We start from the raw sequence: 17,944 nt of genomic DNA, 5'->3' as shown, positions 1-17,944 counted from the left end.
TTGATCAATTTTTTTTTTTTTTTTTTTTACATAAGAAAATCAAATTTTAATGAGATCGATAGGAGAGGTGCCCTTAAACGAAAAAGGAATCAATAAGGGACAAAATTAAAAAGGAATTAAAAAAGGAAAGAGAAACTCTAAAAGTGAAAAAAAAAAAAAAACAACAAAAAAATAAAATAAAATATTTATCTAGGTATTTTTCTGCCTATGTTTCAAAACAATCTCGTCAAATTTGGACAAACTTTAATCGGAGTTATCTCCCTTGCCCACCCCTCCTCGTCCGCGAAATAAGTAAGATGGCGGAATACGATCGATCTCATTAGAACTTGACTTTTCCTCAGGGGGAGGGGAATAATCAAATTATGTGAATTTTTAAATAAGAACTTAATTCCATAACAAGTACGTATATATATATTTTTTTCAATATTTTTATTTTTAAGGTTTTGATTAAACTAAACAAGTACCCAATGTTTATTTAAAATGAAACCTATTTCCAAAACGTAAACACAGAAAAATGTTTAATATGTACTCATCACAAAATGAAGATGTCATATTCCAAAAATCACAAAATGAAGTAGTTTGTTTTAACTAATAATATCAAACTGATGCTTGTTAAGATAGTGTCGACAAAGCGATCTTTTTTAAAATATGTCGTTTTAAGTAAAAACACTAGTACTTAATTAACTGCCGTGTCGAAAATAGTAATATATCAAAAAATGACGAAAATTCATCGAGTAGAATTGCTAGTGTTTTTAGTAAAAAAAAAAAGAAAGTCTATCGCTATAGTCTAAAACAAAACGTCAGCCATTAAATTAAAGTGGCGAAAAGAGAGGTAAGTATGTCCGCTGTATTCGCAATCTTCAAGGTGTTCACATATAGGGAAAATGCCATTTTCCCCAATTTTCCGTAAAAATTACTTTAACTGTAAATAATTTTCTACTCAATGAATTTTCGCAATTTTTTAATATATTACGATTTTTGACATGACAAGTAAGTACTGGTATTTTTGCTTAAAACCACATATTAAAAAAAAAAATCGATCTGTCGACTATCTTAACGAGCACTATCAAATTTGATGTGAAAGTGACACTATGCTTTGATCCACGATGTTTTATAAATAGGGGAGACAACTCAATTAGAACTATCAAGACAAAAACCAGCCTTGTAATGCCTACGATTTACGATAAATATCGTTAAAATCCGTAAAAATGATTTTCTATTTGATCAATTTACGTAATTTTTGGAATATGACATCTTCGTTCCGTGGCGGGTAATTAAGTTTTTTTTTTCTGCAACTTGGGTTTTTTTTATCTTTTTAAATAGGTTTAATTCTATCGAACACCCTTATATCTTCTTTAATTTTAAGGTCATGAATGAGTAGCTGCATCAAGATTTATTATTGTTTGTTTTGCTTTAAACTAATTTATGTGGTTAACATTTTTTGAAATTATGTGCTCGTCCTCAATACAGGAAGAGAACATTAAATAATTCTTGCGCTTCTTTGCCTGTTTCGTCCAGAAGCGAACCCAAGAATTGAACAGAGGCCAAACTGTCAGTCAATATAAACAACAAAGAAAGAAAAAAAAAGCTCCAAGGCCATCCTCTTTTTCTTTCTTCCCATCCCCTTCGAAATAATTTCTTGTCCATTTTTGGCCATTTATGAAAACGAGCGTGGCTGCGCATGCGCATAAAACAACTTCCGCTTATTGGGAGCGGCACCGGCGAAAAAACTACGGAAGCACAGACGCACGATAAAAAACCTTTTTTTCTTTATTTGATTTAGTTAGTTTCACTTTGAGTTTTAGCGACTTACTCTTGCCTATGCGAACACGTTACACCTCAAAATGTCGTTTAAAGATTGAAAGTCTATATTATTTTTTTCAAATATTTGTTTCAAGAGAAATAAAATTTGGAATATTTCGTTCTTCTCAGTTTTTGGTTAAATATCACAATTAACTGACGAAAAAGATATCGGGAGGGGGGGGGACAAACAAACGGGCATTTTGCAATGTATGACAAATGTCAAATTACCAAAGGCAAGATAACTTACTCTTCTATCTGCCGAGATACGTTTTTTCAAAAACTTATTTTAAAACGTTCATTTGCTTTGAAACACAAGTAGTGCCGAGTCTTAAGTGGGAACAAGCAAAAAAATAAAAAGTGAAATGTTCCATATTACACCGTTTTTTTTTTTTTTTTTTTTTTTTTACATGGGTGTCACCACTTATCAAGGCCCAGAGGCCACTCGAGGATAAGGGTTAATAGGTATACATTAGTCATTGTGAGTTTAGCATAGTAAACAGTGGGAATTTTGTAACTTGGATTACTTAGGGGGACGATTCAATTAGAACTTGTTCACATTGGACTTTTTCTTTTTTTACATAGGCATCAACACATTATCAAGGCCCAGAGGCCACTCAAGGATAAGAGTTAAAGAGTGTACAGTAGAAATTGGACAATATAATAATCATTAATAATGAAAATTCGGTAAATTTGATAACTTATATGGAACGGCTCATCAAGAACTTATTTACGTTAGACTTGAAGACAACCATATTGTAGTCAGCCGGAAAGCAGGAAAACGGAAGACAATTCCACAGGCGTGCAGTTCTAAGAAAAAAGCTTTGTTCATGGAATCTATGTTTAGGTTTAGGCACAGATAAAGAGCGAGGGGAATTATTGATAGTGTGTACAGCTAGACGAGTGTTTCTTGTGAAAGTTTGGCGAGGGGGGACCATAGATTGAAGCTCGTTATCCCCTGAGTTTCGATAATCTAAAAAAATAAATAAATAAATAAAAATAGAAAAAAATAAACAAACAAAATACTAATAAAACATTAAATTTTAACAAGAGTGGTGACATTTTTGGTTGGTTTCTACCAGTATTTTGTTTAATTTTCGATCTTAAAGCTATTATCGAATATCTCCATATAACCGTCTAAGACTCAGCAGTTGGTGTATCAGAATTTTTGACACCCCTAACACGAAACTGCGAATAAAATATAAAAAACTGGTAATTTCTCTGTTAAAAGTGGGTTGTTTATTTTCTTTATGGCTTATACTTCCAAAATAAACTAATAAAGTTGTTTTAAAAGTAACAGAAATATTTTTTTTTATTTAAAAAAAAAAAAAAAACAGTAATGAAATTAATTGAATTTTACGAGTTCAGTATTTTTCAAAATTTTTCTATTGATTCTATTTTTACGATATTTTCAGTGTCAATGTGAAATTTTATGCTCTTTCCAATAAATCGAATATAATATTTTAGACAAACGTTTTTTTTTAATTCACGCCCCCCCCCATTTTCAAGTGTCTATTAAAAAGTAAATAATTAATTTACTCACCAAAGTTTTATATATCACAAATTGAAGATAAAAATAAATAAATAATATATTCAAATTAAAAAAAAAATGTAGTGCTTTTTAGAAATTTCCCTGTAAAGTCCGAAGTTTAAAACTTTTTTTTTTAAACCACGTTTGTTTTTTCTTTTGTTATTTTTTTTTTAAATGATACCTTGGTCCTTGCTCCTTTAATTGAAAAAAAAAAAAATTAGGGCTTGCATTGCATTTTTCGAGTAGTTATAAGCTTGGAAAGACAGGGGGTCGAATGATTTCACGCCTGCCATTTTGAAATGTCTATTAAAAAGTAAATAATTAATTTACTCACCAAAGTGTTATATATCACAAATTGAAGATAAATGATCAATAAATAATATATTCAAATTTAAAACAAAAAAAGTAGTGTTTTTTAGAAATTTACCTGTAAAGTCCGAAGTTTAAAACCTTTTTTCAAAATTTTATGATGTTGACCATTTTACAATTTATTCCTTTTAGTCAGTTAACATTCACAATTCTTGACAGTATCTGTTTCGTAGCAGTCATTCATTCATTATATGCTCTGTAATTACATTGAGCTTCTTAAATAAGGATTGGTATATATAAAAGGAAATATATACATATCTATCTAGATATCTATAAAAGTGAACGTGTCTGTGTGTGTCCATTTCCCTTCTCAATAACTCTGTCAATTTTAAGTCTACAGACTCGAAATTTGATATACAGGGTACTGAGATTTGTGAAAATCTTTGTGATCCGTTTTCGGCCAGAAATTTGGCTGTTAAGGGGTCAAAGTTCAACAATTTGACATTTGAGAACTCTACCAAACTCCTCCACCGATTTTGGGTATAAACAATTGAAATTTTAGATATAGGTTCCTTGGACATGGATCTAACTTAATAACTTGATTTGAGCCCAAAACAATAAATTTTAAGGGGTCATAATCGGGGTCAAAGTTGAAAAAAATTTGACCTCTGCAGTCTCTACCGTATAGAATGTATTCCAAGATAAATCCAGCGTGACGATGCATATAATCCGATTGGAATACATTCTATGCAAAGAACTATTTTGCATTTTGGATCAACTCTAGAGGAGTTTCATACAAGCTGAAATATTATGCGCGGTTTGTTTTTATATTAGTTTTTTAAATATCCAATATTTTTTCATTTTTTTATTTTTTATTTGACAATTTATAACTACAATAAATTGCGGTTTCACTTAATGCCTTAACTAGCAAATTCTAGCATTGCTACAAATATAATTTGCTGATTTATTTATGTCCTCTGATGAGAAGAATAACAAGAATAGCATTCTTTGAAATTCCGCGGAATAAGGACTTCGTAAATTCTTTTTTGGAATATTCAGTCGAACAATAAATTTTGATTGTAAATTTCAACTTACAGTTTTAATTTTCTTTCTCTTATAATAAGCTCTACTCTCTATTGTGTATTGAGCTTTTTTTATTCAGTTGGGATTAAATTTTGTATATATAAATACTGTTATTTATGTTGGTTTGAGGTTTACCATTGTGTATATCAGGTAAACACTACATCCCTTTGTTTTCATTAATATATATATATATATATATATATATATATATATATATATATATATATATATATATATATATATATATAATTTAAAGGAGATTAGAACAATAGTCTAAAGAGCAGAGTGTATTTTAATGTAATAGTGAAATTACTAGTTTAATTAAAATACAGGAAAGAAAAAAGTGCTCGTTGTAATTTAGATATATAATAAGCTCGATAGGTAAATATCCTAGAGCTAATTTAATATTCAGTAATGTGATTGATAATTTAAAATTCAAATTAGAATTAAATTAAAAATCACATTACTGAATATTATATATATATATATATATATATATATATATATATATATATATATATATATATATATATATATATATATATTTATTTACCAGTGGTGAAAAAAACAAAAAAAAACAAACGTAATATATATATATATACATATATATATATATATATATATATATATATATATATATATATATATATATATATATATATATATATATATATATATGTACAATTGAGATGGAGGGGGTATGAGAACAATTAAAATATATCGAGCAAGTCTAATGATTTAACAAGTTCTTTCTGTTAACAAAGGGAAGGCTTGCATGAAAAAATTGAGACTGACTCCCAAATCTTTAAATGATTTTGAGAGTCAGAAATATTCTGAACAACCCATTTTATAGGCATTGGCACAAGCTGGATTTTCGATTAGATGTTGACCAATGGCAGATTCCAAGGTAGAAGAGGGGCAAAAACGATGTGACTTGCCCAGTATAATTTCTGCCTGTATATTTTGGTTGATGCATGTCTATGTTGCTAGTCTTTCTCTGCTCAATTCTTATTTCTATGGAAAATGTTTGAATGAGTTGCGATATCTAGTTTAACAGTGGTTTCGTTTTTCTGTTGTTTTTTTTTTTGTCAAAAACAATTTTTTTTTTCCAAAAAAAAAATTAAACATACATGCTTTGTTTTTTTTTGTTTTTTTTTGTTGGTTTTTGTTGTTTGTTCTACTGTTGACGTTTTAATTCGTTTTTTCTCAAAAAACTATCCAGAAAACATCGACACCCTGAGAAGCAGACAACAACAACATTATCTCCACAGGAATGAGAGGTATAACATTCGTCCTTAACCTCTCGTCTTGAAGCTTCTTTCTACAAGCTGCGACTTTGTGGAACTCTCTTCCTGTTGACTGTTTTCTTCCTACCTACAACCTTGGTCTTTTCAATACTAAGGTCAATATGTAACGTAGTCATTACATGCCAACACTCGGGAGTCGGGACCCACACGTTGTATGCAGACAGTTTCAAGGAAACAAAGACAAGGAAAGAATTCAACTCACTTTTTTTCAGTTGAAACAACAGACATTTATTTACAGGTACTTCCAGAATAACACTTTATCTCTTGTTCGAAAGTCTTCTTGTAATCCAATGTGCTTAACAGAACTCTGCAGTGTCAAACACCTGACACTCTGTCTTTGTTCGGCCATGTTTAGGACGCATCTTTTCCTGTTACTCTGGGACTATGTGTGTAACACGTCTATTTGTGTCTTTCTCTGGACAGGTTTTTCTTTTTTTTTTAATTTATTTCTTTCCTTCTTCCTTGCTGTCATATCACCTTGCACACGGCTTGGTCATTTGCATATGTGTGGCTGTTGCTGCTACTGCTGCCATAGACAAGTTCACGTTCTGCTACCACTAGGCATCACCTGTCTTTGCGGTAATCATGTTTTGTTCTTTTTGGCTCCTTATATCTACTAGTCTCAGTCTTTTCTATGAATACTATCATGGCATATTGTTCCTGCTTCCGTTGTTCCAGCTCGTTTGACTCATTGGTCCAGTGGTCTCCAGCAATTTATTATTTTAATACCTCGTTGTAATACAGCTCCTTATTCCAATAGATTCTTTCTACAAACTGCAACCTTGTGGAACTCTCTTCCTGCTGACTGTTTTCCTTCTGCCTACAACTTTGTTTTTTCTTTCAGACGAAGGTAAATAGACATCTTCTGTCTTTGTGATAATCGTGTTTATGGCCAGGGATAAAATCCTGGGTCCCCAAAATCAACAAAGATAAGACCATTCCTGTAATAATATGGTCCCTATTAATTTGGTGGTGGCAGTTTAGTTCTGTGCAGTTCTAGGAGGTCCACCTTCTCAGTCCTTGCCTTCTCTCTTTGAGAAGGGTTTAGTTTATTGCTAATTGCCTGAGGTGCCCCGGAATACCAACGGGGCTGCTCAGGCATTTTTTGCAGGTCAGAGTGCCCCTTCTTGGGGGCGCTGACTTCTCAATCCCCCTTTCCAACGCTGACGTCACAGTTCTTGCAGTGGGAGAGAACTAAATACCGATAATCATGTTTCGTTCTTGTCAGCTCCGTATATCTAAAAGCTTTATGCCGTGGGGTCCTGAGCGATTTCCATAAAAAGAAAGAAGGAGCCCGAAGTTGGAGGACATGGTGCATGAGTAGAAGATGGCGGTGTTGACATGTGATGATCACGGGTGGTGGTGGGGGGTTCGAATGATGTCATCAACGAAGATTTGTGACAGTAAAAGGAAATGATTCAGTAAAACTAAAACCGAAAAACAAAAACAACAACAACAAAAAAAAAACATCGTTAATTAGTAACCGGAGAAAAGCGGTTGGATCTTGCCCTCTTCTGTTCGAGGGGAGGGGGGGGAAATGAGGGCGAGGTTCGTCACAGGGTCAAGCAGATAATGGATACGCAGCTGCAGCATGGTTAAGACAAAGCGGAATTTTCTAAGTGAGAAGAAACGGGGGGGGGGGTAATGTTTTACAATAGACAACAGAACGAAAAAGTGTTGAAAAAATAAATTGGTTCTCATGTAATCGCTGTCTCCCTGTTTCTACTTGCGATTTTTTCTCGTTTACATGCACCTATTCTAAATTCGTAGCAGTGGGCCGACATCAGTGACCTTCTTTTTTATTGTACCAAAACGGACATTAACAATGTTTTTTTTTTTAATTTTTTTTTTAAAGTTTAACTGGCAAATGTGGGATTTCGTAGATTTAGCCAAGATGGTCGACTAAAGCTGACGTCACGTGGTATTTTAAAATTGCGAAATGCGAATATAGGAACGACATGCGTTTTAATAGTTTTTAACGCATAAAAAAATAAATAAATGAATAAAAAAAATTAATAAAAATAAATAAATAAAAATAAAATAAATAAATGAATAAAAAAAAAACGACTTTCTTTTGTGTTTTCTCTTTTTCAGAATTTTTTTTTACCGAAATCTTTTGATAAATAATTGTTTTTCGCTGTAAAAAAAAAAAACTACTTGATCAAATGAAGTGAAATTTTTTTTCAAAGAACTTCAGTCTATAACAGGTACGTACAAAAAATTTTTTTTTCAATATTTCCATTTTTTAATGTCGTCATTAAACTGTATAAGTACCATCTTTTGTTTAACGAAAATTTGATTAAAACAAAACAAAACAAAACGGCAAACGAAAATGAAGTTGTGGCATGTTTTTATTAAATGGGTTCATTTGTATAAATGAAAATTTTGGAGAAACACTATTTTAATTATTTTTAATTTTTAGTTTTTGAGAATAACATTTATTTAAAAAAAAAAAATAGTTGTAACTTCCTTTCCTGTAACTCCAGAAATAAGACGAGATAAAATGGTACAAAATACACATTTTCGTTTGTTATTACATTTAAATAAAAAAAAAACGAAAAAGTAGTGTAATCATTTCAAAATATTTATTGTCCCCCCCCCCTAACAAAGGGAGGGTGGACATGTAAATTCACTCTTGTCCGTTCGTCTATCCGCACTTTTCTCAATAACTATGCCTTAAAATTTTTTGAACTTTTGCACAAACATTAAACATGATATGGGTAAAAATGTAACAGAACGAATTTTCCGCGAAAACTTCTGTTGCCCTACCTCCGTCCTAGGGGTGCGTTTCGGGTTAAAATGGCTAAGATTGACACTTTTGTGCTTATTAAAAAAAAAAAAAATTGACGCTTTGGATTTTTATAAAACTTTCTGAAAAGTTGTAACTAACTGATTTCTATTATAATTTTGTTTGTCTATACTTCGCGGTAACTCTTGGGTGTGCCCCAGGGACTCTTTTAGGGCTAATAAAAACACTCCATTTTGGGGACTATTTTATCATATTTGTCCAAAATTTTCTCTGTATGGCTATTTAGCAGTTTTGCATGGTGCTGAACTTAAATTTAAATTTGCTAAGGCCTTGGGGACTTTTGGGGCTAAATAGGGGGAGGGGAATACTGCACTTAGTAATTTTTTATGCCTCGTCCACTGTGCACTCACGGGGGGACCATTCATGCTTCACTTGTTTTGTTTATAAATTCGAATCACTAAATGCTGTGCAACATTTCATCAAATTTATTAGCCTCATCTCTCTCTCTATTTCCGCACGAATTCCTGCAGATATGAGGGGAAAAACTTTTCAATCAGCTGAGTATTTACAGTGGAATCATTGTGGCCAACGAATTGTCGTTTCCGTATTTCACAATACATGAAATAAAACATATGAAATGTAATTAAAAATAATTAAAATAAAATTGAAATAATATCAAAATAATATTCCAATAAACAGGTCTCTTTTGAAAGATTTCGGTAATAAAGAACATCACCAACATGACCTCAACAACACCAAAGCCAGCCAGATTGCCGTCATCTGGTGGGTATTCGCCGAGCTCCCACCAGTACTTGTGGAAAAGGGATGCTTCCAGTACTGGGCCCGTACTTCCTGCTCCCTCAGGTATGACTGGTTAGAGGTCCTACGTAATTTTGCAATTGTATTTTTCAGTCGCCCACACGGAGACTTTTTTTTTTTTTTTTTTTTTACATAGGCATCACCACATTATCAAGGCCAAGAGGCCACTCAAGGATAAGGGTTAAAGAGTGTACAGTAGAAATTGGACAATATAGTAATCATTAGTAATGAAAATTTGGTAAATTTGATAACTTATATGGAACGGTTCATCAAGAACTTATTTACGTTAGACTTGAAGACAACCATATTGTAGTCAGCCGGAAAGAGACTTGAATCTTCAGGAGAATAACACTTTAACAAGTAATTTTCAAAGTACTCTAACCATTGTGCTACAGATGAGAACAGTCGTTCGAGAATCAATCATAACAAAAGGGAGGTAAATCTTTTCTGAAAACTGAAAGTCTTTGGGCAATTTAGCAAAACTGGTTCAAATTTCGAAAAAATAAACAAAATATTGTTTAGAGAAGAGGAGTAATTGTTTTACCTTCCTACTAAATTATAACAAAGAACAAGACACAAAAGAAACACAAACTTCCTTTCAAACAAAAACAATGAAGAGTATTTTATTTGTAACAGGAACTGGCAGGTCAGGTTGCTAAAAGGGAAGAAGGAAAAGAAAGTTCTTTTAAGGTCGTCGAAGATCCACTAGTACCGTGTCGTCTCTGACTGCATAGCAATTGTCTCGAATCCAGACCATCAATGCTATAGCAAGATGTCCGGTGGACAGGAGATGAAAGAGAATAGATGTTGCTGGCGGTCTGGATCTGACTGGCTGACGTTCCCTCAAGACTTTTAGGGAGCAGATGAATCAATGCGCCCTGTTGGCTGATAGGTCATCTTGTGGCCAGAGAACTCAAAGGGGGGCATTGATTCACCAGAGAAAATAGTTCTCTGTGACTGCTACATCACCCCCTGCTTAGGCGGAAAGCCGATAGAGGAGAAAAGAAATGGTACAGTTATTTTACAATTTAAAAAAAAAAAAAATGTTCTTGCTTTTCGGTGAAAAGCTGGTTTTCCTGAAGAAGAAGAAGAAGAAAAATGTCTTTCTTGTAAAAAGTTCTGTTTTTTTTAAGCAGAAATTGGACAAAGGCATTTTATATGTACAGAGTCTTACATAATTTCTTTGGCCAATGTACTCTACGACAACTATGTGTAATAGTTATATAATTGTTTATGGTGTATTTTGATGCTGTGTGTAAGTAGGGGGAATGTGTGGCTCGTGTGATTTTGTATCTAGGGTGAAAAGTTTATCAGTACGTGAAAGCACGTGATAAGGGCCAGTATAAGGTGAAGTTAGGAAGTCTTTCACAGCATCCTTTCTGAGAAAAACATGAGTCCAAGATGAAATGTCCTTTGGGACTGATGATCTTATGTCTGTTCCTTAGTGTGCATCAGTGGGAGCTTACTAAAATAAGCTCGCAGTCTGTCGACATAGAGCTGAATTGGTTGTCGTTAATTCTATCGGGGGCAGCATTTGATCTGGCAACGATAGAGGTACTTTATAGACAAGTTCGGCTGGGAAATACCCCAGGTCCTCCTTGATCGATGCATGACAGCCACGAAGGACAACTGGTACATATTCGCTCCATTGCTGTTGGTCGGGGTAAACACATAATGTTACTTTCAATTGGCGATGGAAGCATTCTATCATCCCGTTAGAAGCTGGGTGATAGTTTGTTGTCTGAATCCGTGTAATCCCTAAAATCCTGGTGAGATTCGGTGTGTGGTGATGGTTGTAGGAACTCCGTAATGTGATATCCAACCTGATATAAGGGCTCATGCTATGGATTCAGCTGAAATGTCTGTGAGGGGAATGGCTTCAGGCCACGGTGTGAAACGGTCAATGCAGGTCAGGAGATTAGTAAATCCATGACTGATAAGCCAAGGTCCAACCAGGTCGATGTAAACATGACTAAACCGAGTGTCTGGGGTGCTTGCATGTTTCCAGGGGTGCACGGATATGCTTGTGCACCTTTGACTTTTGGCAGGATACACAGGAACATGTCCAGGCAGTGATATCACGCTTCATATTTGGCCAGAAAAATCTAGCTGTAATCAACTTCACTGTGGCTTTGCATCCGGGGTGTTCCAGATTGTGTAGTGTCAAAAATAACTCTACAATGAGTCAATGAAACAAATGGTCGAGGTGAATCCACTGAAGTGTCACAAATGATCTGCGTGTCCGAGGTAGGCACAGGCAGGTATGCGAATTTGCAAGTTGCAAATTCAGGTGATGATGGATCCAAAGTGTCCAGACTTGGCTGATCTAAGGCCATCTGTTGTAAGTCGATATCCGATGGTGAGGACAGAGAATTAATGGGAAGGCAGAACAAAGCATCTGCCACAGCATTCTGCTCACCTGAGATATGTCGGATATTGCTGGTAAATTGCGAAACAAAATCCAAGTGGCATGTTTCGCGGGGAAAATATTTGTCCGGCTTAGAACGCAGTGCAGATGTAAGCGGACGGTGATCAGTATAGATCACAAATTGACGGCCATCGAGTGAATGTTGGATGTGTTTCACTGTGAGGTACATTGCTAGGAGTTCACGGACAAACATGCTGTAACGTTGTTCTACCGGTTTCAGCTGTCTCGAAAAGTATGCAAGAGGTTGTAACTCTTGTTGGTGCTGCTGTTGCAACACTGCACCTACAGCCTGATGCGTCAACAACCGATGAAAACTGGCCATCGGGTACAGGATGTGCAAGTAGAGATGTTGTTGCCAGTTTTGTTTTCACTTCATTAAAAGCTTTTAGCTAGATCTCATTAAGTGAGATTTGCTCATTTTTCTTCTTCCTGTTACGTAACAGGTCGGAAAGAGGAGCTAGGAGATCCACGCAGTGTGGGATAAAGCGTCTGTAATAGTTTAACAGACCGAGGAAGTGCCTTAGTTGGCGAAGTGAAGTGGGTGGTTGAAGGTCTTGTAGAACCTTCACCTTTTCCAGTAATGGAGATATAGTGTCTGGCCCAGGAAAACTAGTGACGGCACACTGAAAACACATTTATCAGGGTTAATTCTCACCTGGTACTGCTGAAAGTTCGAACAGTAGGCGGAGGTGAGTGACATGTTCCTCAGGTGAGGCACTTGCCACGAGAATGTCATCTATATAGTTATAGACGAAGTCCAAGTCACGCACTATTTCGTCCATGAAGCACTGAAAGGTGCTAGCCATGTTTCTTAAACCAGAGAGCATAATTAAAAATTAAAACGCTCCAAACGGAGTTGTTACTGCAGTTTTGGGTATATCAGCCGGATTCACTGGGATCTGATGGTAAGCCTTAACTAGATTTAGTTTGTAGAAGGTCTTACAACCATGCAGAGAGGAAGCAAAGTCCTGTGTATGTAGGATTGGGTAACGATCAGGTACCATCATGGCATTGAGTCGTTGATAATCCCCAGTCGGACGCCAATCTCCAGAACGTTTCAGGAGCATATGCAAAGGGGAAGCCCATGGACTGGATGAGAGGTGTATGATTCCCAGTTGCAGTATATGGTTGAACTCTGCCTTCGCTGCTTTAAGTTTTTCAGCAGGGAGGCGTTGAGGTTGTGAGAATACAGGAACACCTGTCGTCTCGATGTGGTGTTTTGTGGTGTGCGTAGGTTCACTCACAACAAAATTCAAATTTGTTAAATTTGAGTGTAAGACGGTCTGATACGGGTTATTGGAAGTGGCAATGAAGAATACTGGGCTGATAAAATTCTGTATTCGCATCTATGAGCCGATGTCTGCGCATATCCACTATCAGGTTGAAGTGGTGCTGGAAGTCCACGCCTAGTATGGGGTAGGGTAAATCCGCTATAGTAAAGACCCATGTAAAGTCTCTCCGTAATTCCAAGTCCAGAGAACGAGAAATTTGACTGTACATGGGGATGGGAGAGTGATTTACTACTTGCAGTGTGATGGACGACACTGGAGGCTTCTCAGTGAGGAGTTTCTGTGGCCAGATACTGCAAGCAGCTCCGGTATCAACCAAGCAACGTGCTTGGGATAGAGAGTCTGTGATATAATGGGCACGGTTGTGGGAGTTCTGTGGAGAATGTGCCATGCTCAGTTCTCCAGACGATCATTTCCTCGTTTTTTTTGCATTTTTGCACCTCCATATCTGCACACTCTATATCTGTGCCTAAATCAAAACGCGGATTTCATGAGCAAAGCTTCTTTCTTAGAACTGCACGCCTGTGGAACTCTGTTCCGTCTGCCTGCTTCCCTCCGGACTACAACTTGGATGTCTTCAAGTCTAATGTTAACAAATTCCTAATGAACCGCCCCCCTAATTAAACACTTCATTAAATCTCCTCTCTAACGTAATGTACTTGCAATAACCCTTATCCCTGAGTGGCTTCCGGGCCTTGATAAGTGGTGATCACTGTGTAAAAAAAAAAAAAAAAATATCAAAACGACTGTGATAAAAGCACAGTTTCAGCTTGTTTGAGTGGCGGTAGTGGCAACGGTAGTGGCGTGAAGGTGAGGAGTTAGCCTGGAGTTGGCGCCTGTGTGACTGCGACTCCAGCTTGGCAAGTTTTTACCTCGCAAAAAAGAAAAAAAAATTTACAATAAAATAAAATAGAAAAATATACTTTTAAAAAAAAGGGAAGTGGTAAAAGAGTTAACAATACATGTGTGCGTGTGTGTGTGTGTGTGTGTGTGTGTGTGTGTGTGTGTGTGTGTGTGCGCGCGTGTGTGCGTGTGTGCTCGCGTGTGTGTGTGTGTGTGTGTGTGTGTGTGTGTGTGTGTGTGTGTGTGTGTGTGTGTGTGTGTGTGTGTGTGTGTAACAAATAATGTGAATACGGTACTTACAGTAGTTGGTCGTTAAAAGTAAATAAATAAAAATATTTGGAAAAAAAGTTCTTTTATATATATATATATATATATAGTTTGAGTTTGGTGTATGAAATAATACAGCAGGCTGGTCTCTTTAGTAAAGAAACTGGAAGGCGAAATGTCGTCTGCCCGTGAGTGATGAGCACGCCAAGAAAAACAAACCTTTCGTTAACAAAATGTTATGTATTTCATTTTCTGTTTGTTCTTTTTTTTTGTTATTTTTAAAGAAAATTCATCATCATTAGAAAATGTTTTTTTTTTTTTGTTAGTTTGTTTTTTAGAAGGGAGACGTTTCTTCTTAAAGTTTTTTTTCTTTTTTTTTGTTATCATGGATACTTTTTCTGTAAGAAAAGTCTCTTACTGTCTTTGCACTTTTGCGATATGGTCCCTTTTCATTTTTTTATTATTATTCAAGGAAAAAATGTTTTGTAATCAGAAGGTCTGCGTTCTTTTGAGTCACCATTCGGGTCACGTCGGGGTCACAATTTTTTAGAGAAGAGATGTAATTGTTTTACCTTCCTAATAAATTATAGGAAAGAACAATTGAAATGAATGGCTCTCGTCTTGGGGAGGCCTCATGTTTTGACAAGTTTCTGGGCTTGACCTTTACTCCTGATCTTAAATGGAACACATACATTAAACCCGTTGCCAAGGCCGCTGGAAAAATGGTGGGATCCTTCTATCGATCCAGTAGATATCTCACTGCTGATGCAATTCTCTATCTATATAAGAGCCAGGTACGTCCAAGGATGGAATACTGTTGCCACATTATGGCCAGGAGCTGCTAGAAAGGACTTATCCTGCCTTGATAGAGTTCAAAATAAACTTCGTAGCCTGGTAGGGGATGTCCTTTTTTCTTCCCTGCAACCTCTTTCTCACAGAAGAGATGTTGCGAGTTTGTCTCTGCTTTATCGTTATTTTCATGGTAAGTGCTCGGCTGAGCTTTAATCTATGATCCCCCCTCGCCAAACTTTCACAAGAAACACCCGTCTAGCAGAAAACACTATCAATAATTTCCCCCACTCTTTATTTAATCTAAACCTAAACGTAGATTCCATCAGCAAAGCTTCTTTCTTAGAACTGCACGCCTGTGGAATTGTCTTCCGTTTTCCCGCTTCCCAGCTGACTACAATATGGTCGTCTTCAAGTCTAATGTAAACAAGTTTTTGATGAGCCGTTCCATACAAGTTAACAAATTTACTGAATTTCCATTACTAACGATTATTATATTGTCCAATTTCTACTGGACACCCGTTAACCCTTATCCTCGAGTGGCCTCTTGGCCTTGATAAGTGGTGATGCCTATGTAAAAAAAAAAAAAGAACAAGGCACAAAAGAAACACAAACTTCCTTTTTAAAGAATAACAATGAAGAGTATTTTATTTGTAACAGGAACTGGCAGGTCAGGCTGCTAAAAGGGAAGAAGGAAAAGAAAGTTCTTTTAAGGTCATCGAAGATCCGTCAGTACCGTGTCGTCCCCGGCTGGATAGCAGTTGTCGCAAATCGAGACCGTCAATGCTATAGCGAGATGTCTGGATGCTGGCGGACTGGATCTGACTGGCTGATGTTCTCTTGTAGCGAGCTGCTACTACTACGAGACTAGGCTGTATTCTCATCTTAGGTCTGTCTTTCTCCCTACTCTTTTCTCTTTTCCTTCCTTTCTTCTTATACGTCATCAGAGGTTCCAGCCAATGAAAAGCGAGAACGGTTTACGTGGGACATTCGAGTGAAGGAAACGTCCTTACTTCCACGGCGACTAGAGACAGAACACACGCCTCACTCCTCATCTCCCGTTAGGTAGCCAAGAGGAGCATTGAACATTAATACAGACTTTACAAAATGCACTGTCTTTCTTTGTAACCCGAGTTTCGGGAAAACACACATATATATTGGATATATAAAACCTCATGAATTCATAACAAAGTCGCGTTACACGTCCTCATTTTTATAAGAAGACAATGTCTTCTTTTACCAGTATTTCTTTCTATTTCAGCGCTCCAGTTCTTCCTGTTATCAGAGGCGCCCCGAAGTGGGAACCTACCGAAATGGTGGCCTCTAATTAGTACCCATGTTAATGTATGGTAATAATACCATACTCTCAAGACTTTTAGGGAGCAGATGAATCAATGCGCCCTGTTGACTGATAGGTCAGCCTGTGGCCAGAGAACTCAAAGGGGGGCATTGATTCACCAGAGAAAATAGTTTTCTGTGACTGCTACAATTGATGTGACAATTGTGAGGCTTTCTGATATTTATTGGCTGGATTTCTATCAGTATTTTGTTTATTTTCTTGAATTTTGGAACCATTTTGACGCTCTGAAGACAGCATGTTTTCGTCAGCAATCTTGATTGCCAATAGGCACCTCCAAAAAGTCACCACAGAATTACCCCCCCCACACTATATGTAAAACGATGTAACTTTATTATAAATTAATCAATATAACTTTTGTACCATTTAAAAGAAGAAGGGCAAAATAAACCAGTAATAATTTAAAAAATTTTTTTCATTGAACGAAAATAATGAAATTGCGAGACGAAAATCGTGTTTACATAATTGACGCTTTAAAATAATGTTCCCGTGTAGTAAGCATTTCAAACATGAAAACCTACCTGTGTTTAATAAATTTAGCAAAAATCAACTAATGGTCAGATTTTCGTGAAATTTTCGATACTTATCCATTTTAGAATGAAATTACATATAAAATGCAGTTTCCGTAAAATATATGAGGAAATATTTGTTTTAGATCGTTTCCCCCCCCACCCTATTTATTTTTTTTAGAAATTTGAACAAAATATATTTAAATCTATCAAAATTTCTATTTATTATGAAGCATAAGACTTCATATTTGAAGTTTTCTGTTTCATAATAAATCATAAAAAATATTTATATTTTTAAAATTTAAATACACGTATTAAACATAAACTTAGCTTGAAGTTGCAGTTAAAAATAATATAAATTTAATATTATTGTTTTTTTTTTAAAAATACTGTTTTTTCGAATTAATATACGAGGGGCGTGCAATAAGTAATACCCCTGACCCACTTCCCATAGCAGTAGAGCAACGAAACTTGGCACAGTTATTAGTCTTTCTCTACATAGGAACCGCCCAGACTTATGCATTTCTCCCATTGTTTGATGCAGCGCTGGAGACCGTTTTTGTAGAACACCCCAGGTTGGTCCTCCAACCAGGACGTGACTTCAGAAATCAAGGCTGCATCATCTGGGAAACGCTTTCCTTTCAAAAACAACTTCATGGCTGGGAAGAGGTGAAAGTCAGAGGGTGCAAGGTCAGGAGAGTAGGGAGGATGGGGAAGGATTTCATAACCACATGCCTGTATTTTGTTCTGGCGTCATGCGAGTTGTGGACCAGAGCATCGTCCTGCAGGAGGAGGGTACCTTTGCTGATCTTGCTCCACCTCTTGATTTTGATAGCTTCCCTTAATTTCTTCAAAAGTGAAACA

The 17,944-nt window shown here is 35.9% G+C and overlaps 1 protein-coding gene across 1 annotated transcript in view; it reads left to right on the top strand.

The window, feature by feature from the left end:
- The first annotated feature begins 264 nt into the window (after positions 1–264).
- Positions 265–17,944, top strand: part of LOC145269867 (coronin-1C-like) — a 251,675-nt gene continuing 233,995 nt past the window's right edge. The window contains exon 1 of the mRNA XM_080125601.1: positions 265–399. The gene's annotated coding sequence lies outside the window, so the exon portion shown is untranslated. The remainder of the gene's footprint in view (positions 400–17,944) is intronic.

This window comes from Euprymna scolopes, chromosome 45, assembly GCF_053919585.1.
Source record: "Euprymna scolopes isolate OS-2025 chromosome 45, ASM5391958v1, whole genome shotgun sequence".
NCBI lineage: Eukaryota > Metazoa > Mollusca > Cephalopoda > Sepiida > Sepiolidae > Euprymna > Euprymna scolopes.
The sequence above is the reverse complement of the archived record's forward strand: the minus strand, read 5'-3'. Positions and strand labels throughout refer to the sequence as shown.